Here is a 24,582-nt window from a genome sequence, read left to right as displayed (position 1 = left end):
TCTGTGAGTACAGATATTGATTCAACAAACCGTAAGCGGATCGAATACTTAACTTTTGAGTACTTTAATACACATACAGTAAGTGAATTTATCCCAATACTCTTGCTCCCCTAAAATGGATGGAAATACACTCAAATTAAAGTTGACAGTCTGCACTTTATCCTCATAGTCATTGTATCATTTCAAATATAAATTGCTGGAGTACAGAGCCAAAACAAACAAACGTCACTGCCCGAATACTTTCGGAACTCACTTATTTGGGAAATGACATTTACAGAGATGCCCTCTTACCTCACTCCAACTCAGATAACATTTCTACAATACTGAAGTGTCCATGAAAATCACACTGCTTGTAATACATTTAAACAGCATTTTGCACACTGTAATACATCTTCCTGGGTGCTGACTACTTATTTGTTGAAGAGTTACAGATTCCATGATAGAAATGAAAAGGTTACCGTGAAAACAGTTTCCTCTAAAGTGGGAACATTCCCTTTCAATTTCAATGATGCTGTAAAGCTGAACTTCCATAATGTGGATTGAATAGAGCCCTTGCACTTTCACCTTTAGTCAGGTGATATCAATTAACTCCTCCCTCTCCCTTTTCTCTGCATGTTGGAACTAGCGCTAAGGTACATGAAAGCTGTTATGGGCCAAAGCCCATTCACTTACTGTACAGCATCTATTACTAAATTGAGTACAAGTTCTTCTTAAGAAAAGTATGCATCATGTCCACATCAGTGACAGTACTAGCTAAATCACTGTTGCACAGCTGGACCTGTATGCGTCAGAAACAAAATGAGACCTCAGACAATTTAATTTCATAATACATTTTATTATCCAAAGACAAGGCTGAGCAGGCTCACGTGATAACATCCTTTTTGAGATTTAAGTTCGTTCCTCATAGACATCAAGAAAAGTTATAAAGAAACGATGACTATACAGACCATTCACCAAAATACTGTTTGATATACACTGAGTGTACAAAACATTAGGAACACCTGCTCTTTCCATGACATAGACTGACCAGGTGAAAGCTATGATCCCTTATTGATGTCACTTGATAAATCCACTTCAATCAGTGTTGATGAAGGGGAGGAGACAGGTTAAAGAAGGATTTTTAAGCCTTGAGACAATATTGAGACCTGTATTGTGTATGTGTGCCATTCAGAGGGTGAATGGGCAAGACAAAAGATTGAAGTGCCTTTGAACGGGGTATGGTATTAGGTGTCAGGCGCACCGGTTTGAGTGTGTCAAGAACTGCTATGCTGCTGGGTTTTTCATACTCAACAGTTTCCCGTGTTAGTATCAAGAATGGTCCACCACCCAAAGGACATCCAGCCAACTTGACACAACCGTGGGAAGCATTGGAGTCAACATGGGCCAGCATCCCTGTAGACCGCTTTCGACAACTTGTGAGTCCATGCCTCGTTATTGTTATTTTATTGTGTTACTTTTTACTTTAGTTTATTTGGTAAATATTTTCTTAACACTTCTTGAACTGCGCTGTTGGTTAAAGGCTTGTAAGTAAGGATTTCACAGTAAGGTCTACACTTGTATTCGGCACGTGACAAATCAAGTTTGATTTGATATTGTATATCAGTGCAATTGAATTTTTCATACTTAAGAGACAAACATGCACCACATCAGACATGTAATATTTCTACATCAATTACATATCAGTAGTAATGAAGGAATACAAATCTACCAGAGGGGAAACTGGGAGGTCCGGCTAGCTGTTGTGTGTAGGCTACATCTGTTTATGATTAGTTTGCATTCGCGAGCTTGACAAACATCAGTAAAACATTCACTTTTACAACTCTTCGTCAAGTCCTTGCGGCAGTTTTAAAAAAAACTGTTCTAGGCTATTTCGATCGCAGGTACTGCTGGAATGTCTACCAATGGCATGTCCATCCTTTTGTGAGAAATTGCACTGGTCACTCAAAACATCTATAAAGTATAAATAGCCCACACTTTAGACGAGGCCATGCAAAAATACTTAACTAATGATTAGTAAATGGTTGATAAGGACCCATATTAAACATATGAATGGCATGTTGATTCATAAATTATGAATAAATGATGTACTAATTATAAATGCGTTATACCACAGCATTATTCAATACTCATTTCTGATTGTCTAGAAGGACATTCTAAAAATCGACATTAAAACCAGATAACGGGAGAGTTGGAAAAGTTATTGGGACATTTTGCAATCATGACGCAATATGCGCCTATGCATGCAGACCGTACTTGCAACAAAGTTACAGAAACCTAAACCAACAACTACACAAACTGAAATTGGATGCATTGTAAATGCAGGTCTAACGGAGAAGAACTTAGCTAGCTAGACAGCATTGATTGGTCAGGCTTCATCTATTATTATAGGCCTATGTGTGAAACTAGTTTTGATATAGATCAGGTGTAGTTTCGATTGGCCATCCTCAGATGGTGATAAACTGTTGTGTTGGGTGAAAAATGACATGCCCTCCCTCCTAAAACTGCTTTATCAAGATTCTAACAAAGACGGTTCGTTGAATAGACTTATATAGGAAAAGCCAAAGGATGGGGGTCTCTGCACTTGTTTGAAAACAAATCACTGAGATTTATAGATCAGACTCACCAGTCATCTGGGCTGAGACCTGGCTTCTCAGTCTCTCTACCTCGCTCTTCAGATGATGTACCTGTTGATCTGAGATGACAAAGGACATGCAAATTCTGTGTTGGGACATTAGGCAAAAATGCCAGGCAGCTGTGGTGATACTACATGTATGATAGAACAGTGTGAGGAGATGTATGATAGAACAGTATGAGGAGATGTATGATAGAACAGTATGAGGAGATGTATGATAGAACAGTGTGAGGAGATGTATGATAGAACAGTGTGAGGAGATGTATGATAGAACAGTGTGAGGAGATGTATGATAGAACAGTATGAGGAGATGTATGATAGAACAGTATGAGGAGATGTATGATAGAACAGTGTGAGGAGATGTATGATAGAACAGTGTGAGGAGATGTATGATAGAACAGTGTGAGGAGATGTATGATAGAACAGTATGAGGAGATGTATGATAGAACAGTATGAGGAGATGTATGATAGAACAGTATGAGGAGATGTATGATAGAACAGTGTGAGGAGATGTATGATAGAACAGTATGAGGAGATGTATGATAGAACAGTATGAGGAGATGTATGATAGAACAGTATGAGGAGATGTATGATAGAACAGTGTGAGGAGATGTATGATAGAACAGTGTGAGGAGATGTATGATAGAACAGTATGAGGAGATGTATGATAGAACAGTGTGAGGAGATGTATGATAGAACAGTATGAGGAGATGTATGATAGAACAGTATGAGGAGATGTATGATAGAACAGTATGAGGAGATGTATGATAGAACAGTATGAGGAGATGTAACTATCAAAATGATTCTGTAATAGTGGTTATGATTAAATAATAACTTTGTGATTATTGAAAGTCTGTCTCACCAAGTATTTTGTTTAGTTCATTTATTTGCTTTAGTAGTTTGTCCTTGTGTACACATTGCTGACATTTTTCTTCCCATAGTTATTTTTTCGGTGCATCCACTTGCTTCTTACTCTTCTTCTGCTCACTCGGCTTTTTGTCTTTGAACAAACCTTTTCTGGCGTTCTTATTTTGTTGTTTTGTGGCATCAAACACAGTCAAAAACAAACATTAAACTAGCAATCATTATTCTAAGACTATCAGACAATGATTAATGAAACATTTATGTGAAATCTGTGTTTCTCCATATTTGTATACCGTATAGGTCATATGACACATTTGAATGGGTCAATAAAAAAACATTACAAAAGTATGCATGGGGAGTATGAGAGAAATGTACTACTGGTACATGTAGGTTGTTGGTGGGGTGAATTACCATTGGCTGTATGTTCAGATGGCTCCAAATCGTACGGACTGCTTCTGTATTGCGAGGACAGTCCAGTAGTCCCTGGTTCTCATGGAACAGACAGTCCACTGTTAGCATATCACCTCTGGTCACCAGTCTGCTACTGTCAGGTACTGTGCAGTCTGGGTTGAAGGAATGATGCAGCGCCACCAAAACAACACATTTACCAGCTGTATAGAGAGTGACAAAAAAATGTTTAGCATAACAAACAGCTAACAAATAAAACACTCAGATAATTAGCATCTTGCTAGATACATAGGTCAACACGGACATGGATTTCATATAAAACATTTCAGATATACAGTATATGTCAACTTTGCTTCGTTACTTGGTCTCCTGCAGTGCTGCTTCAATATCAGTCCCAGCACGACTGACAGAAAGTTATGATGACATCACTCTTCTCCGGGGTCCTCACTTCAGTAAAGTCTCGTTGCATGGTGAGTTGTTTCAAAAAGTCCTTATGAGATTCCAAGGTATTGCCACTGACAACAATGAAGAATTTTCTCATCCTTGGATTACCTGCAAGAGGATATTAAAGAGGGAACCTTTATTGTTAATTCCGTGACCTTAATCATTAATGCAGCTGCCTTATGTAAAAAAAAAAAAGTGGTGTTTCAGCTCAGCTACTTTTTGTAACAGCTTACAACTTTATAACTGACGTATTTTGATCAAATGTCAGACCAGTACATCTAAGCAAAAAAAACAACCAATGCAATCTGAGAAAGTAACATGTTGACTTACTATGAACACTGGACTCTGCCATTTCGTCTGCATAAAAGAAAGTTTGAAACCATTACTACACACAACCATTTATTTACCCCCCCCTCTTTATTTAACTAGGCAAGTTAGTTAAGAAAATATTCTTATTTACAATGACGGCCAAGGAACAGTGGGTTAACTGCCTTGTTCAGGGGCAGAACGACAGATTGGTACGTTGTCAGCTAGGCGATTCAATCTAGCAACCTTCCGGTTACTGGCCCAATGCTCTAACCACTAGGCTACCTGCCGCCCCTACTTAGTAGTATGGTTTTTGTTCAATATTCTCCTTCCCATTAAAAAAGGTCTATTAAAATTATTTTTGGAGAATGAAAGTAAGACTTCTTGTGCTCTATTTTACTTATGCTCATTTGTAATTTCGACCAGTTAAAGCTGTCATATATGAACTCGCTTGCGCTGAGGTCTGAGTGGTGGCAATATGTGTTATTAAAAAGTGGCATTTTCAGGCAGCGCTGATGGGATATTTAAGACCAACCAAAACCTGGTCTCTTAGAAGTAATGTGTTTGCTATTATGGCATGGATTTTGACAGTGGAAACGCAGCCTATCCAGCTGTGACGTACAGTGGCCATTTGCCCATTGAACAAGAGAGATGTGCATTTTGTACCGGTAAACCTCGTATTTAGAAACATAAAAAAACAATTCTTTTTAATAAAACATTAAACACCAAGCATAGCCTCCCCTCCTCTCAATGAAGGCTATTTATTTTGTCCTGCCCAATGCATTCGCCAAATAGTCGCGACTGTCACAACAAAGGGTTTGGCTCATCAGACGGCTTTAAAATACATCTTAAATCACCAAAGTTTTATTAGAAGATCAAGTTCGGGAGCATCCCCTTTTATCTATCTAGGAGGCTATTGTACATTATTTTAGCCAGCTCCTGTTCTTATTTTGGACGTGTGTGAAAACCCCTCCATGTAGGCTATTTGCTCATCATGGAAGAAGAGATGATCCGGTGACACTCATATTTAGAAGCAATTATGGTATTTTCCTGTAACAATTGCTTGTATTCTGCTTCGTTTGTCAAGAAGCCGATCCATAAAAGGTTTCTAAAATGGTCTACTCATGAGGCCTTTGTATTATTCACAATTCACACACTGTAGTTCGTCCTTCAGTGCAGGACACTCTATCTGGCTTGTATCCATCCCCATTTCCAAAGAGCGCCTCTTGTCCGGCTACAAAAGACACACTCCTCCAAATATATTAAAGTTATTCTGTCCTATAGGCTATATCTAGCCCATTCAGATGCTAACTACCTTTAGCGCTTATTGATGATCGAATCGTCTGGGTCGGGTGAATTTTGTTAAAGGACTGGTTGCATGATATACAAATCTAATGTAGATTGCTGATATTCCATTTAAAGGAGTGTACAAAACATAGACTGGTCAAGTGAATCCAGGAGAAAGCTGTGATCCCTTACTGATCCCACCTGTTATATCCACTTCAGTCAGTGTAGATTAAGCGGTGGAGACAGGTTAAAATCAGGATTGTTAAGCCTTGAGACATGGATCGTGAACTAGGGTTTTACTAACATGATTGCGGTGGCTGGAGCAAGGTCGTAAGTGTACAGTTGAGCAGGTATGGTCGTGAAGGAAACAATGAGAGGTCAGAGATTGTAAATTGAACTAAGGAACAGAAGGTTGGGTTTTGGAGAAACGCCATCATTCTAGATTTGATTTTGGATTGGAGATGTTTAATATTGGAGAGTTTACAGTCTAACCAGACACCTAGGTATTTATAGTTGTACACATACTCTAGGTCGGAATCGTCCAGGGTGGTGATGCAATTCGGGCAGGCGGGTGCGGGCAGCGAACGGTTGAAAAGCATGCATTTAGTTGTACTAGCATTTAAGAGCAGTTGAAGGCCACGGAAGGAGTGTTTTATGGCATTGAAGCTCGTTTGGAGGTTAGTTAGCACAGTGTCCAAGGAAGGGCCATAAGTATACAGAATGGTGTCGTCTGCGTAGAGGTGGATCAGGGAATCGCCCGCAGCAAGAGTGACATCATTGATATATACAGAGAAAAGAGTCAGCCCGAGAATTGAACTCTGTGGTACCCCCATAGAGACTGCCAGAGGTCCGGAGAACAGGCCCTCCAATTTGACACACTGAACTCTGTCTGCAGAGTAGTTGGTGAACCAGGCGAGGCAGTCATTAGAAAAACAAAGGCTATTGAGTCTGCCGATAAGAATACGGTGATTGACAGAGTCGAAAGGCTTGGCCAGGTCGATGAAGACGGCTGCACAGTACTGTCTTTTATCGATGGCGGTTATGATATCGTTTAGCACCTCGAGCGTGGCTGAGGTGCACCCGTGACAGGCTCGGAAACCGGATTACACAGCAGAGAAGGTACGGTGGGATTTGAAATGGTCAGTGATCTGTTTATTAACTTGGCTTTCGAAGACTTTAGAAAGGCAGGGCAGGATGGATATAGGTCTGTAACAGTTTGGGTCCAGGGTGTCACCCCCTTTGAAGAGGGGGATGACCGCGGCAGCTTTTCAATCTTTAGGGAACTCGGACAATACGAAAGAGAGGTTGAACAGTCTGGTAATAGGGGTTGCAACAATGGCTTCGGAAAGAGAGGGTCCAGATTGTCTAGCCCAGCTGATTTGTACGGGTCCAGGTTTTGCAGCTCTTTCAGAACATCAGCTATCTGAATTTGGGTGAAGGAGAAGCTGGGGAGGCTTGGGCATGTAGCTGCAGGGGGGCGGAGCTGTTGGCCGGGGTTGGAGTAGCCAGGAGGAAGGCATGGCCAACCGTTGAGAAATGCTTATTGAAATTTTTGATTATCATGGGTTTATCGGTGGTGACCGTGTTACCTAGCCTCAGTGCAGTGGGCACGTGGGAGGAGCTGCTCTTGTTCTCCATGGACTTTACAGTGTCCCAAAACTTTTGTGAGTTAGAGCTACAGGATGCACATTTCTGCTTGAAAAAGCTAGCCTTTTGCTTTCTTGACTGACTGAGTGTATTGGTTCCTGACTTCCCTGAACAGTTGCATGTCGCGGGGACTATTTGATGCTATTGCAGTCCGCCACAGGATGTTTTTGTGCTGGTCAAGGGCAGTCAGGTCTGGAGTGAACCAAGGGCTATATCTGTTCTTAGTTCTACATTCTTTGAAAGGGGCATGCTTATTTAAGATGGTGAGGAAATTACTTTTAAAGAATGACCAGGCATCCTCGACTGACGGGATGAGGTCAATATCCTTCCTGGATACCCGGGCCAGGTCAATTAGAAAGGCTCGCAGAAGTGTTTTAGGGAGCGTTTGACAGTGATGAGGGGTGGTCGTTTGACCGCGGACCCATAGCGGATACAGGCAATGAGACAGTGATCGCTGAGATCCTGATTGAAAACAGCAGAAGTGCATTTGGAGGGCAATTTGGTCAGGATAATGTCTATCAGGGTGCTCATGTTTACGGATTTAGGGTTGATGATTTGTGTGAGATTGAGGGCATCTAGCTTAGAATGTAGGACTGCCGTGCTGTTAAGCATATCCCAGTTTAGGTCACCTAACAGAACAAACTCTGAAGCTAGATGGGGGGCAATCAATTCACAAATGGTGTCCAGGGCACAGCTGGGACCGGAGGGACGTCGATAGCAGGCGGCAACAGTGAGAGACTTATTTCTGGAGAGATTAATTTTTAAAATTAGAAGTTCGAACTGTTTGGGTATAGACCTGGAAAGTATGACAGAACTTTGCTGACTATCTCTGCAGTAGATTGCAACTCATCCCCCTTTGGCAGTTCTATCTTGATGGAAAATGTTGGGTACGGAAATCTTAAAAGGTACCAGCTACATCACAAATGTTCATTTTGTTCGATAAAGTCCTTCTTTATATCCCAAAAGTCAGTTTAGTTGATGCGCTTCAATTCAATAATCCCCCGGTTTCCCCTTGTTCAAAATGCATACAAAATGAATCGCAAATGTTACCAATATACTTCGTCCAAACAAGTCAAACAACGTTTCTAATCAATCCTCAGGTACCTTAATATGTAAATAAATGATTACATTTAAGACGGAGAATAGTATGTTCATTCCTGGAGATAAATAACCAAGTGTGCACCCTCACCGGAGCGCGCCACAAACATTTTCCAACCAAGCAGAGGCATAACTAAAGTCAGAAATAGCGATAAAATAAATCACTTACCTTTGAAGATCTTCCTCTGTTGGCAATTCAAAAGGTCCCAGCTACATCACAAATGGTCGTTTTGTCCGATAAAGTCCTTCTTTATATCCCAAAAAAGTCAGTTTAGTTCCCGCTCTTCATTCAATAATCCACCGGTTTCCCTCGTTCAATATGCATACAAAAAGAATCCCAAACGTTACCAATATACTTCGTCCAAACAAGTTAAACAACATTTCTAATCAAACCTCAGGTACCCTAATATGTAAATAAACAATACAATTTAAGACGGAGAATAGTATTGTCAGTACCGGGGATGAATAATGAAGTGCGCGCACTCACAGGAACACGTAACAAACACTACAGCCAAAATAGGAGCCACTTACAAAAACTACAAATTCTAGCTCATTTATCAAAAAACAAGCCTGAAATTCTTTCTAAATACTGTTGACATCTAGTGGAAGCCCTAGGAATTGAATTCTGGGAGGTATTCCTTTTATATTCCCATTGATAGCAATAGTAATCAGTGGTGAGCTGAAAAAAACAATTCTGGATGGATTGTCCTCGGGTTTTCGCCCGCCATATCAGTTCTGTTATACTCACAGACATTATTTTTCTTTTTCTATCCAATACTACCAATTATATGCATATCCTAGCTTCTGGGCCTGAGTAACAGGTAGTTTATATTGGGCACCTCATTCATCCAAACTTCTGAATACTGCCCCCTATCCATAAGAAGTCATCCTGCTTTTGTGCAGAATACACTGCACTGCTTCAGGTGCAACATTTATGGTCATGTTGCAGCAGTGTGGGAGGGAGATTCCAAGATGTGGGAAGTGTGTAGAATGGCATGGGACAGAGGATTGTATAGTTTCGGTGGATAAAGTTGTGTATCAACTGTAGGGGTGCTCATGTTGCTGGGGATCGGAAGTGTCCAGTGTGAGATGAGCAGGTTGAAGTGGCCAGAGTCAGAGTAGTGCAGAGCGTGTCGTATGCTGATGCAGTGAAGAAAGTGGAGGAGGATGGGTCAAGGATGATGGATCCTGAGAGGATCCCAGTGAGCAGTAGATTTGTGCCAGCACAGAGGGATAGGGTGACGAGTGAGAAATGCTTCAGTAAGGATGGCTTCTTAGCATTCATAGCAATCGCTATTAACTGTATTGCAGAAATGGAACATAAATCCCAGAGAATAGATGTTATGGTGGCTGATGCAGAGAAGTATTTGAATATACGAGATTTTACTTCAGAAGAGTTATAGGGTGTGTTGAGGGGTGGTGTCCCGTCTTTCCAGGCCATTGGCATGGTACAGGAGTAGATAAGGTCAAAGTAGTGGAATGGGGTAGTGGTGTTTTAATGAGTGTAGGTGGCAGCTGCAGAGCTGTATCTGGGTGTATGAGATTTGTGGTACATAGGCGTAGGGATAGTTAATGGCGAAATGTTGTAGGTAGGCTGTGACTGGCCTCACACTTTAGTACAGTAGGTGGCAGTGTAGGCACCTTTAAGTTGTATACGATCCACCGAAGAAGAACCATTCAGAGATTGAATGGCCAAGAAAAAATATCTATATCCCTTTGAACAGGGTATGGTAGTTGTTGCCAGGTGCACCGGTTTGAGTGTGTCAAGAACTGCAAAGCTGCTGGGTTTGTCACGCTCAACAGTTTCCTGTGTGTTTCAACAACGGTCCACCACCCAAAGGACATCCAGCTAACTTGACACTGTGGGAAGCATTGGAGTCAACAAGGGCCAGCATCCCTGTGGAACGCTTTTGACACATTGTAGTCCATGCCCTGACAAATTGAGGCTGTTCTGAGGGGAAAAGGGGTTGGAACTCAATATTACAAAGGTGTTCCTAATGTTTTGTACCAACAATCTTTGCCTGATGGTGGCAGTGCACTGTTTACCAGCAGGCATGTTTGGTCGATGCAAGAATATTGGGAAGAGAGTCTGCCCAAAGCAGACTAGGTCAGGGGAACCCCTGGCACTTCAGTCATGTTATACTGCTAGAAGATTATGAAAAATGAAGATGGAAAGCAATTTAAGTGGACCGGTCCATGCAAAACGAACTGGCCCAGTCACATGGATGTACCAAACTCACTTAAAGTGGCAGTAATAAAGCCTCTCTTGAAAAAGACTATCCTTGACCTGGAAAAGTTTTTTTTTTAAATATTGGCTTACATCAAATCTCCCATTCCTCTCAAATGTTTGAAAAAGACTAATAATGTATACGAAATGCTTCAGTCTGGTTTTAGACCCCATCATAGCACTAGGACTGCACTTGTGAAGACGATAAATTACCTTTTAATGGCGTCAGACCAAGGCTCTGCATCTGTCCTCGTGCTCCTAGACCTTAGTGCTGCTTCTGACACCATCGATCACCACATTCTTTTGGTGAGATTACACGGATAAGTTGTAGCCTGGTTTGATCTTATCTGTCAGAAACATATCATGGATGGTTAATCCTCTGACAAATCAATTGTAAGTTTCAGCGTTCCTCAACGTTCCATTTTAGGACCACTATTGTTTTCACCTTATATTGTACCTCTTGGTGATATCATTCAGAAACACAATGTCAACTGTCACTGAAATGCTGGACGACACACAGCTGTACATTTCAATGAAACATGGAGAAGCCCCAAAATTGCCTTGCCTGGAAGCATGTGTTTCATACATAAGGAAGTGGATGGTGGCAAATGTTTTACTTTTAAACTCAGACAAAACAGAGAGAAAGATCTACTGTTGGTTCTTACAATTAATCTTGATGATTGTACAGTCATCTCAAATAAAAATGTGAAGGATTTTGATGAGCATATCAAAATAAAATATTTCAAGGACAGCTTTTTTCCATTTTCGTAACATTGCAAAGATCAGAAACGTTTTGTCCAAAAATTATGCAGAAAAGCTATTTCATGCTTTGTCACTTCTAGATTAGACTACTGCAATGCTCTACTATCTGGCTATCTGGATAAAGCACTAAATACACTTCAGTTAGTGTTAAACATGGCTGCTAGATTCTTGATTAGAACCCCAAAATGTGATCATATTACTCCAGTGCATGACTCCCTACACTGGCTTCCTGTTAAGGCTAGGGCTGATTTCAATGTTTTACTGCTAATCTAAGCATTACATGGGTTTACTCTTACCTAGCTCTCCGATTTGGTCCTGCCATACATACAGTTACAGTCGGAAGTTAACATACACTTAGGTTGGAGTCATCAAAACTCGTTTTTCAACCACTCCACAAATTTCTTGGCAAGTTGGTTAGGACATCTACTTTACTTTTTTTCCAACAATTGTTTACAGATTATTTCACTTACAATTCACTGTATCACAATTCCAGTGAGTCAGAAGTTTATATACACTAAGTTGACTGTGCCTTTAATAAAAAGCTTGGAAAATTCCAGAAAATTGTCATGGCTTTAGAAGCTTCTGATAAGGCTAATTGACATCATTTGAGTCAATTGGAGGTGTACCTGTGGATGTATTTCAAGGCCTACCTTCAAACTCAGTGCCTCTTTGCTTGACATCATGGGAAAATAAAAAATAAAGTATAATTATATATACAAACATACAATAAATAAGTCATAATAAAGAGTAAAATTTTAAATAATAATAATGAGACATTGGATCATATAGTCAGTCACCTGCCATAAGCTACATACTATACATTATGTGTGAAACATAAGGATTATATAGAGATTCAATCAATGTGATGTGAGGGAAGATTCTCCATATAGTCAATAAAAGGTTGCCAAATTCTGTAAATTGTCTCGAACTTATTCATCAAGCAGTAAGTGATTTTCTCCAAAGGGATACAACTATTAACTTCCGATAGCCACATTGCAACTGGCAGGGAGGAATCGGATTTCCATTTCAAGGCAATACATTTCTTGGCAACCGCTAGCAATATTTCTGTTAGCTTAAAAGTACGGCTTTGCCTAAGATTGGAGTTAGTAAATTTACCCAGTAGACAGACTGGGTCTAAAGGGAATGCAACCCCGTGAATTGAGGATATGGTATCGCATACCCCCTGCCAAAAACCGTGTAGTTTTGACCACTGCCAAGTGGAATGGAGGAATGTTCCTTCATCTGAGACACATCTAAAACATAGGGAGGAGATATCAGGGTTGAACCTGTGCAGTCTAGATGGGGTGATAGAGCTGATGGAGGAAATTAAACTGGATCAGTCTGTATCTGGAGTTCAATGTGGATGTAACACCATCCCTGCATAGGTCACTCCATAGACCCTCATCAAGATCAATACCCAGATCTTTTTCCCATCTAAGTCAGTGTTTATCTAGCTCAGGCAGTGTTAGTCCTGATATAAGAGCATCGTAAACATGGGAAACGGTCTTGAACAGTGATTGGTCTGCGTGGCAGAGTTGTTCAATAGGTGACATCTTAGGTAGGTTCCATTGTCCCTTGAGAGTCACCCTAATAAAGTTTCGTAGTTGTAGGTACAGTGCCTTGCGAAAGTATTCGGCCCCCTTGAACTTTGCGACCTTTTGCCACATTTCAGGCTTCAAACATAAAGATATAAAACTGTATTTTTTTGTGAAGAATCAACAACAAGTGGGACACAATCATGAAGTGGAACGACATTTATTGGATATTTCAAACTTTTTTAACAAATCAAAAACTGAAAAATTTGGCGTGCAAAATTATTCAGCCCCCTTAAGTTAATACTTTGTAGCGCCACCTTTTGCTGCGATTACAGCTGTAACTCGCTTGGGGTATGTCTCTATCAGTTTTGCACATCGAGAAACTGAAATTTTTTCCCATTCCTCCTTGCAAAACAGCTCGAGCTCAGTGAGGTTGGATGGAGAGCATTTGTGAACAGCAGTTTTCAGTTCTTTCCACAGATTCTCGATTGGATTCAGGTCTGGACTTTGACTTGGTCATTCTAACACCTGGATATGTTTATTTTTGAACCATTCCATTGTAGATTTTGCTTTATGTTTTGGATCATTGTCCTGTTGGAAGACAAATCACACTGCCCTACCCTGTGCTCTGACCTCTTTCTCCCCTCTCTCTCCAGATGAAATCTTGCGTCTTGTGACGGCCGGCCGCCCAACAACCTGCCCGCTTGACCCTATTCCCTCCTCTCTTCTCCAGACCATTTCCGGAGACCTTCTCCCTTACCTCACCTCGCTCATCAACTCATCCCTGACCGCTGGCTACGTCCCTTCTGTCTTCAAGAGAGCGAGAGTTGCACCCCTTCTGAAAAAACCTACACTCGATCCCTCCAATGTCAACAACTACAGACCAGTATCCCTTCTTTCTTTTCTCTCCAAAACTCTCGAACGTGCCGTCCTTGGCCAGCTCTCCCGCTATCTCTCTCAGAATGACCTTCTTGATCCAAATCAGTCAGGTTTCAAGACTAGTCATTCAACTGAGACTGCTCTTCTCTGTATCACGGAGGCCCTCCGCACTGCTAAAGCTAACTCTCTCTCCTCTGCTCTCATCCTTCTAGACCTATCGGCTGCCTTCGATACTGTGAACCATCAGATCCTCCTCTCCACCCTAAAGTGGCTGTTCCACTGAGGTGAACGACTTGTAAGTCTCCGAGTTGGGCATCTCCGGCGCGGCCCACGCTTGGATTGCGTCCTACCTGACAGGTCGCTCCTACCAGGTGGCGTGGCGAGAATCTGTCTCCTCACCACGCGCTCTCACCACTGGCGTCCCCCAGGGCTCTGTTCTAGGCCCTCTCCTATTCTCGCTATACACCAAGTCACTTGGCTCTGTCATAACCTCACATGGTCTCTCCTATCATTGCTATGCAGACGACACACAATTAATCTTCTCCTTTCCCCCTTCTGATGACCAGGTGGCGAATCGCATCTCTGCATGTCTGGCAGACATATCAGTGTGGATGACGGATCACCACCTCAAGCTGAACCTCGGCAAGACGGAGCTGCTCTTCCTCCCGGGAAGGACTGCCCATTCCATGATCTCGCCATCACGGTTGACAACTCCATTGTGTCCTCCTCCCAGAGCGCTAAGAACCTTGGCGTGATCCTGGACAACACCCTGTCGTTCTCAACTAACATCAAGGCGGTGGCCTGCAAAGTAATTGGTGAACAAGGCGTTCTTGTAGGTTCATGCTCTACAACATCCGCAGAGTTACGACCCTGCCTCACACAGGAAGCAGCGCAGGTCCTAATCCAGGCACTTGTCATCTCCCGTCTGGATTACTGCAACTCGCTGTTGGCTGGGCTCCCTGCCTGTGCCATTAAACCCCTACAACTCATCCAGAACGCCGCAGCCCGTCTGGTGTTCAACCTTCCCAAGTTCTCTCTCACGTCACCCCGCTCCTCCGCTCTCTCCACTGGCTTCCAGTTGAAGCTGGCCTTAGCTCGCATCCGCTACAAGACCATGGTGCTTGCCTCACGGAGCTGTGAGGGGAACGGCACCTCAGTACCTCCAGGCTCTGATCAGGCCCTACACCCAAACAAGGGCACTGCGTTCATCCACCTCTGGCCTGCTTGCCTCCCTACCACTGAGGAAGTACAGTTCCCGCGCAGCCCAGTCAAAACGGTTCGCTGCTCTGGCCCCCCAATGGTGGAACAAACTCCCTCACGACGCCAGGACAGCGGAGTCAATCACCACCTTCCGGAGACACCTGAAACCCCACCTCTTTCAGGAATACCTAGGATAGGATAAAGTAATCCTTCTCACCCCCCCCCTTAAAAGATTTAGATGCACTATTGTAAAGTGGCTGTTCCACTGGATGTCTTAAGGTGAACGCACCAATTTGTAAGTCGCTCTGGATAAGAGCGTCTGCTAAATGACTTAAATGTAAATGTAAATGTAAATCTCCGTCCCAGTCTCAGGTCTTTTGCAGACTCCATCAGGTTTTCTTCCAGAATGGTCCTGTATTTGGCTCCATCCATCTTCCCATCAATTTTAACCATCTTCCCTGTCCCTGCTGAAGAAAAGCAGGCCCGAACCATGATGCTGCCACCACCATGTTTGACAGTGGGGATGGTGTGTTCAGGGTGATGAGCTGTGTTGCTTTTACGCCAAACATAGCGTTTTGCATTGTTGCCAAAAAGTTCAATTTTGGTTTCATCTGACCAGAGCACCTTCTTCCACATGTTTGGTGTGTCTCCCAGGTGGCTTGTGGCAAACTTTAAACAACACTTTTTATGGATATCTTTAAGAAATGGCTTTCTTCTTGCCACTCTTCCATAAAGGCCAGATTTGTGCAATATACGACTGATTGTTGTCCTATGGACAGAGTCTCCCACCTCAGCTGTAGATCTCTGCAGTTCATCCAGAGTGATCATGGGCCTCTTGGCTGCATCTCTGATCAGTCTTCTCCCAGACGGCCAGGTCTTGGTAGATTTGCAGTGGTCTGATACTCCTTCCATTTCAATATTATCGCTTGCACAGTGCTCCTTGGGATGTTTAAAGCTTGGGAAATCTTTTTGTATCCAAATCCGGCTTTAAACTTCTTCACAACAGTATCTCGGACCTGCCTGGTGTGTTCCTTGTTCTTCATGATGCTCTCTGCGCTTTTAACGGACCTCTGAGACTATCACAGTGCATTTATACGGAGACTTGATTACACACAGGTGGATTGTATTTATCATCATTAGTCATTTAGGTCAACATTGGATCATTCAGAGATCCTCACTGAACTTCTGGAGAGAGTTTGCTGCACTGAAAGTAAAGGGGCTGAATAATTTTGCACGCCCAATTTTTCAGTTTTTGATTTGTTAAAAAAGTTTGAAATATCCAATAAATGTCGTTCCACTTCATGATTGTGTCCCACTTGTTGTTGATTCTTCACACAAATTTTTTATAGTTTTATATCTTTATGTTTGAAGACTGAAATGTGGCAAAAGGTCGCAAAGTTCAAGGGGGCCGAATACTTTCGCAAGGCACTGTAGCTAACTCTGGAGGGAAGCCATCTTCCCCAGGAGATTTATTAGAAGGTAAGGATTTAATGGCCTCCAGCAATTCAGGAACTGAGAAGTGTTCACTCAGGCGCTCTCTGTCTTCCTCTGACAGGCATGGGAGGTTGAGAGAGGAGAGAAAGGAGTCGATCTCTGATAGATCATCACTTGATTGGGAAGTGTAGAGGTCTTCGTAGTATTTCTTAAAAGTATCATTCATTTCAGTAGGGTTGAAAGATCTCATTAGTAAGAGTTTCTATAGCATTAATTGTCCTCTTACTTTCCTCTGCTTTCAGTTGCCATGCCAATACTTTGTGAGCTTTCTCTCCAAGCTCGTAATAACGCTGGTTTGATTTAGTGATGGCCCTCTCAGCTTGATATGTGTTATATTATATTTCAGTTTTTTATTCACCAAAAGCCTGTATAGATCTTTAGTCGGGCCTCTTTGGTAGGTTTTTTTCTAGCTCAGAGATTTCAGATTCAAGGGCATTGAGTTCCGCTCCGTGTTTTCTCTTCAACCCTTTAGTATAGGAAATGATCTGTCCCCTCAGATAGGCCTTCAATGTGTCCCAAAGAATGAAACTGTCGGGAGCGGAGGGTTTGTTTGTCAAAGTAAAAATATTGATCTGCTCTTTGATGAATGCACAAAATTCAGGTTGCTTTAGGAGTGTAGAATTTAGTCTCCATCTATATGCTCCATTTACCTTGGTAGGAATGGAGATTGATAATACCAGATGGAGAATGGTCAATAAGCAATCTGGGGAGATACTCGATATCTAACACTCTATGAAACAGTTGGGTCGATAGTAAAAAGTTATCTATGCGTGTGTGTGTGTTGTGTGAATAAAAAGAGTAGTCCCTATCCTGTGGGTGCAACTGTCTCCAGATGTCTAGTAAATTCAGATCTTTCACGAATGACATGGTGAGCTTGCCGGCTTTGGTAAGAAGTGAGGGTTTATCAGAGGACCTATCAAGAACTGTATCTAAACAAAAAAATAATCTCCTCCAACCAGTAGCCATCCTGGTGGTGCTTGAGCAACCTGAAGGAAGACATTCTGAATAAACATATGGTCATCGAAGTTAGGAGCATAAATATTCAATAGGGTCCAAGACTCTGAAAACATATACCCCTGCACCAAAAACAAACCTGCCCGAGGGATCAGAGATGGTGTTGTTAACGCAGAAGGGGATGTGTCTACAAAATTGTAGTTCCTCTTGCTTTGGAGTTAAAAGAGGACGCAGAAACTTGTCCTACCCTTTCCCTCTTCAATTTCTTGTGTTCACTGGCTGTAAGATGTGTTTCTTGTAAACACACAATGTCAGCCTTTAATTTCTTAAGGTATGTATAGACTATTTTCCTTTTCCCCCCTTTTTCTCCCCAATTTCGTGGTATCCAATTGTTAGTAGTTACTATCTTGTCTCATCGCTACAACTCCCGTACGGGCTCGGGGGAGAAGAAGGTCAAGAGCCATGCGTCCTCCGAAACATAACCCAACCAAGCCGCACTGCTTCTTAACACAGCACGCATCCAACCCGGAAGCCAGCCGCACCAATGTGTCGGAGGAAACACCGTACACCTAGCGACCTGGTCAGTGGGCACTGCGCCGAGCCCGCCACAGGAATCGCTAGTGTGCGATGAGACAAGGATATCCCTACCAGCCAAACCCTCCCTAACCCGGACGACGCTAGGCCAATTGTGCGTCGCCCCATGGACCTCCTGGTCGCGGCCGGCTGCGACAGAGCCTGAGCTCAAACCCAGAGTTTCTGGTGGCACAGCTAGCACTGCGATGCAGTGCCTTAGACCACTGCGCCACCCGGGAGGCCCAGACTATTTTCCTTTTAATCGGGCTGTTAAGACCTTTTACGTTGAATGTGACATATTTTAGTGGATTAAGCAGGTTGGGTTTCAAATATGTAACCGAATGGAAATCTCTCATATGTAAATAGTCAGGAAAGGTTTCAACTTTAGATGAAAACACAGAAGTGACTTGTGTCTCTTTAGGAAGAAAACAACAATAAACATAGAAAAAAAAGAACCCCACCCACCTCGATTGTCAGACTAAAACAACAATCCCAACAATGAAACATGAATACACTTGTAGAGATACGTTGTTGCTCGCTTTCCATCTTGCTCTTACTAGCTAAACCTTTCCGTAAAGTAAAACCTGCGAGCTCTCTAAGTTGAAAACAAACGTTGTGAATAGACATTTATGGCTGAATATTTACTTCCCACAGTAAGGGCTGCTTGAGTCTCTTTTCAGGAGAGGAGAAACATAAATGGGGGGGAAAGCAGTTGGCCTAAGCCCACTAATTTGCTTCGCTCAGTGGATATTGACTAAAACAATATATACTCTCCTGTAAATGTAATAGAACTCACCCTGGGGAAAAAAACGGATAGCGGGGTAAAAGGATCCCAAATTCCAAGAAGACATCAGCAGTTCAGTCACAGGACAGCCCGGATATGAGAAAGCAAACAAACTGCATCTTATCCCCCAGAGAGACTTTCCTGGTTCAGACGTGGTTCAGTTCTTTGAGAAAAGTGAACACTTCTCCCGGGGTGTTGAAGAGATGGCTTCGGCCTTTGTCTGAACTTTCATCCGCGCAGGGTGGATGAGGTAGCCGGTGATGTTCTTCTCCTTCAGTGCTTTGGCGACAGGTCTGAACTGCTTGCGACGTCTGGTGAGATCCACGCTGATATACGGGAAAAGGCTGACCCTCTTGCCATCAATAGTGATGTCCCCTTTGGCTCTTGCGAGTTGCAGTATCTTCTCTCTGTCCTGGAAACGGAGGAACCTGATCAGGACGGCCCGTGGGGGCTCATCTGGCCGAGGTTTTGGCGCTGATGTTCTGTGGGCGCGTTTGATTTCCAGCGGCTTGGTGAGGTTGATTATGCCTAGGACATCCGGGATCCATTGAGTGAAGAAATGGACCGGGTCACGGCCCTCGCTGTCCTCTTTCAATCCCACCACACGGATATTACTACGTCTGCTCTGGTTCTCCATCTGGTCTACCTTGTTCTTGAGGTTGGCATTGTCCTTCTGCAGTTGTATCAGAACCTGGTCATGTCGAGTGATGGTATCTTCAACTGTGCAATTGCGCAACTCAACCTCAGTCGTTCTTAAAAGGAGATCATTCATGGAGGATTTCAGGTCGTCAATGGAAGAATGGCGTTCAGCCGATTTCTTGTCAATTTTCAGAGTAAGACCTTTGTTACCATCCTGACTTACCTGGAGGAGAGTAGCCAGCATGTCGGCAGGCTCGCAAGAGGCTAATGCTAATCTTGCTAGCTGTAGCATTATCTTGGGAATCAACAACGTTTTGTTCGTCCTTCTTGCCTCTTGGTCGGAGGTCCATGGCTCTTTGGGAAGGTAAGTACTTGACAATTTATCAGCCGATGTTAGAATATTGTTTCAACGTTGTTATTTAGGTAATAATGAAATAACTTTGAAGAGCTCAGTTTGTCAACGTCTGCTCAGCTCCGCGGCATCACGTGCTCCCCGAACTGCCTGATCTTTATTGGCCGATATAGCTTGCAGGATGTTAGTTAGCCATTATACCTGGATTTACTGCTGCCATAATTATTCTTCAGGCTAGCATGTGGCTAGCCATAGGTACGATCGGCCAACAACAGAGTTTTAGCCAATTTGGTTATAGACGTTCAATGTCTACTAAAATGGTAAAATGGTAAAGGTTTATCTTGACTTTGTGTAAAAGTATGAGAAATGCTGATGTGCTGAACTGCTAATAAGTGATGTGTTTCAAGCTTGCTAGTGGTTAGCCAATAAGAGCAAGCCAGCAGGGGTGTAAAAGGGGCTATGCTAAAAGCTGTGTAAGTGGGGGGTTTTTAGGCCATGGAGAATAAATAAATCGCAGGATATGGTCAGATGATGGCTTCATTCAAAGTGCCAAAATATTTTTCAAAAACATTAGGACGTATGATGTGGGTCTTCAATCTTATGTGGACAGTGGCTTCACTCCTGTTTGTGTAGTGCTCCTCTTTACTTCACTTTTCCCAAATTGTCCCTAATTCTCCCAAAATACAAATGTAAAGTGATATGTCATATTGGGACATTTAGTTGGAAGGATGAAACAAATCAGAATGTTAGCAGCAACCTTATTCTGCAATCTTCCCTTTAAGATCCCCAACACTTGTTCTAAATGTTAATGTGCATTGTTTTCAGTACAGTTTTGGAAACATAAGGAATGTATCTGTCATATATATATAAAATAAAAAGGTTAAATTACTACCCACCTTTATAAGGTTAGGTTCAGGGTTCCCACGCGGCCATATTTCCATGTTACAGCACTTGTTTACGGAAAACAAACGAAAGACGGACTACCTGTGCTAACTAGCTATCTGCGTCTCCGAACACCTGTGTGTAAACGGAAGACGGACACCACAAATGTGTTGTCACTGAAAAATGCTGGTCGGCTGCAACTGCATTAAAACGAGTTACAACAGTGTACAATAAGTGTAAATTTAGCATTTGTGAAATTATTTTTGATGTGATATGAAAACAGAGGGCTTTGTTTCTAGACCCTTAACGCAATTGAGAATCGATTCATGTCTAGATGGAGTATTGGATTGTTTTGACTGTAAGATCCTTGGACTATATGGAGAAACATTAGGCTCCTTTAATCCATTATTGGGCCAGGCTATATATTGCTTATTGAGAACATGCCTCACACATAAAATATAAATATAACGTGCTCCTAACCAACTACTATTTTTTTTTCATTTTATTTGTCACTTTAAAAAAAATAACTTATTTTTGTATATAATGTTGCTGCTACCGTCTCTTATGACCAAAAATAACTTCTGGACTTCAGAACAGCTATTACTCACCTCAAACTGGATGAAGATTTTTTTCTTTAACGAGTCCGACATGAAGGATATACTGCTTTCTCGGGAACGGGCCCACATCCCGGTCATTTGCATGAAGAAAATACAGAGAAAAAAGAGGCGGAGTTTGGGCTACCTTCTGAGAATTCATAGGTGAGTGAGTAAACCCCCACTGCCATCTGTTCTGTTGGCCAAAGTGCAATCATTGGAAAATAAAATGGATGATCTACGATCAAGATTATCCTACCAACGGGACATGTAATATCTTATGCTGAACGACGACACAGAAAATATAGACGGGATAGGCGGGATTTTCCATACATCGGCAGACAGAGAAGCTACGTCTGGTAAGACAAGGGGCGGTAGTGTGTGTCTATTTGTCAACAACTGTCCTTCCTACTCCTCCTCAGAAGAGGAGGAAAGCCGTTACAGAACTACCCACCAAGAAATGACCAAGCAGCGTGGTAACGAGAGGCAGTGATATCTGGAGAAATGGACATGGGAGGACATATTGGATGGCAAGGGACCCTGGGCACAGACTGGGGAATATCGCCGCCCCAAGGAAGAACTGTAGGCAGCGAAAGCTGAGCGGCGGCGATATGAGGTAAGGCAGCGCAACAGGCACGAGAGGCAGCCCCCCCAAAAATTGGCGTATTGTGCCGGCTCAGCGTGTTTGGTCTCCGGTACGCCATTTCGGCCCAGGGTATCCTGCGCCGGGCTCTGCGTGCTGTGTCTCCGGGGCGCTGGGAGGGTGCAGTGCGCCCTATGCCTGCGCTCCGCCTGTGCAGGGCGAATGTGGGATTGAGCCTAAGGGAGAGGTGAGAGTGGTATGCACCAGATCTCCAGTGCATCCCCACAGCCCGGTTCAACCTGTGCCTGCACTCTGGAGGGTCCGGGCTAAAGTGGTCATCCAGCCTGGAGGAGTGGTGCCAAGGCTGCGCACCAGAGCTCCAGTGCTCACCCACAGCCCGGTCCATCCGGTGCCTCCTCCCCAGAATGGTGGGACCTGTGGAAGCCCCACGCACCAGGCTGTCTCTCCGTCTCCTCCCTCCAGGTTCTCCCGTCAGTCAGGAGCTGCCAGAGCCGCCCGTCAATCAGGAGCTGCCGCCTGTCAGGCGCTGCCAGAGTCCCCCGCCTGTCAGGCGCTGCCAGAGTCCCCCGCCTGTCAGGCGCTGCCAGAGTCCCCCGCCTGTCAGGCGCTGCCAGACCACGTGGGGTCCACGTCCCGCACCAGAGCCGCCACCGCGGACAGATGCCCACCCAGACCCTCCCCTATGGATTTAGGTTTTGCGCCCGGAGTCCGGACTTTTGGGGGGGGGTACTGTCACGTCCTGACCTTAGTTCCTTTTGAATGTCTCTATTTTAGTTTGGTCAGCGCGTGAGTTGGGGTGGGCATTCTATGTTGTTGTTCTATGTTTTTGTATTTCTGTGTTTGGCCTGGTATGGTTCCCAATCAGAGGCAGCTGCTTATCGTTGTCTCTGATTGAGAACCATATTTAGGCAGCCTGTTTTCCCACTATGATTTGTGGGAAGTTGTTTTCTGTCTTTGTATTAGTTACCAGACGGAACTGTTTCGGTTGTTCTTTTTGTTTATTTTGTATTGTAGTGTTCAGTTTAATAAAATGACGAACACTTACCACGCTGCATATTGGTCCGATCCTTGCTACTCCTCCTCAGAAGAGGAGGAAAACCGTTACAACAACAGCTGGCGCACGATGTCTGATATTAAAGAAGTCTCGAGGTATTACTCGCCTGAGGTAGTACCTTATGATAAGTTGTAGACCAGAATATCTACCAAGAGAGTTCTCATCTATATTATTCGTAGCCCTCTATTTACCACCACAAACCGATGCTGGTACTAAGACAGCATTCAACCAGCTGTATAAGGCCATAAGCAAACATGCCAAGAGTGTGCAAAGCTGTCATCAAGGCAAAGGGTGGCTACTTTGAAGAATCTCAAATATAAAATATATCTCGATTTGTTTAACAGTTTTTTGGTTACTACATGATTCCATATGTGTTATTTCATAGTGTTGATGTCTTCACTATTATTCTACAATGTAGAGAAGAGTACAAAAATAGAAAAACCCTTGAATGAGTAGGTGTCCAAACCTTTGACTGGTGCTGAACATAGACATGAAATCACTAGTCACTTTAATAATGTTAACAGACTGCTTTATCCAATTCATATGTACAATGCGTTTGAAAAGTATTCAGACCCCTTTCCTTTTTCCACTTGAAAAATAATCCCTCAAATCTACACACAATAACCCATAATGACAAAGCGAAAAAAAATGTTTTAAATGTTTGCTAATTTATGAAAAATGTCAAACAGAAATACCTTATTTACATAAGTATTCAGACCCTTTGCTATAAGACTGAAATTGAGCTCAGGTGCATCCTGTTTCCATTTATCATCCTTGAGACGCTTATTCAACTTGATTGGTTTTAGGCCTGGGCGATATGACGATATACATCGCGTGACGATAGAAAAATGTCTAACGTTTCATATTATGCTCTATCGTTTATTTCGTTGTGTCACAAATCACGCCAATATTTTTTGTCAATTGGACGACGCTTTGCAACACAAGCAAACATGGAGGAGAGTGAATGTGACACGGAGGACGACACGGCTCGTAAAAAAAAGAACTACTAAAAGAGGAACTACGTCGGTGGCATGGACGTGGTTTGGATATGACAAGTCTGAAACGAAAAGAAAACCGTCCTCCGCAAAATAAGCCGCAGGCCGTTCCCGACAACATGCTCAAACACCACTAATCTATTTTACCACGTACGCAATAATCATGTGAAACAGTCTACGGATGAGATCCAAAAAAGTACAGTCGAGTGCTCGAAACAAACCCCCGACTCAGACGTTGCAAGAGGCGGCACACCATATGGTAAAGAATCATGAAGATGGAAGGAGATAACAGCTGCGGTTACAACATGGCCCCAATTTACACTGTCGAGAAACGGGGGTTTTGTGAGTTGGTGCTAACACCAAGGTACC

The 24,582-nt window shown here is 43.0% G+C and overlaps 1 long non-coding RNA gene across 2 annotated transcripts; it reads right to left on the bottom strand.

The window, feature by feature from the left end:
* Nucleotides 1-814: 814 nt before the first annotated feature.
* On the bottom strand, nt 815-24,453 carry LOC115106606 (uncharacterized). 2 transcript variants are annotated; one of them, XR_010460675.1, is made up of 8 exons: nt 21,576-24,453; nt 11,127-11,260; nt 4,679-4,705; nt 4,266-4,456; nt 3,908-4,107; nt 3,495-3,657; nt 2,624-2,692; nt 815-1,950 (listed from the first exon to the last, which is right to left on the bottom strand). It is a non-coding gene; the product is annotated as an uncharacterized LOC115106606 (long non-coding RNA). The 2 variants fall into 2 exon arrangements; XR_003860059.2 differs by having other exon boundaries at nt 3,908-4,456.
* Nucleotides 24,454-24,582: the final 129 nt, after the last annotated feature.

This window comes from Oncorhynchus nerka, linkage group LG23 (genome assembly GCF_034236695.1).
Source record: "Oncorhynchus nerka isolate Pitt River linkage group LG23, Oner_Uvic_2.0, whole genome shotgun sequence".
Classification (NCBI taxonomy): Eukaryota; Metazoa; Chordata; class Actinopteri; order Salmoniformes; family Salmonidae; genus Oncorhynchus; species Oncorhynchus nerka.
Note: the sequence above shows the minus strand (reverse complement) of the source record. Positions and strands in the feature narration are given on the sequence as shown.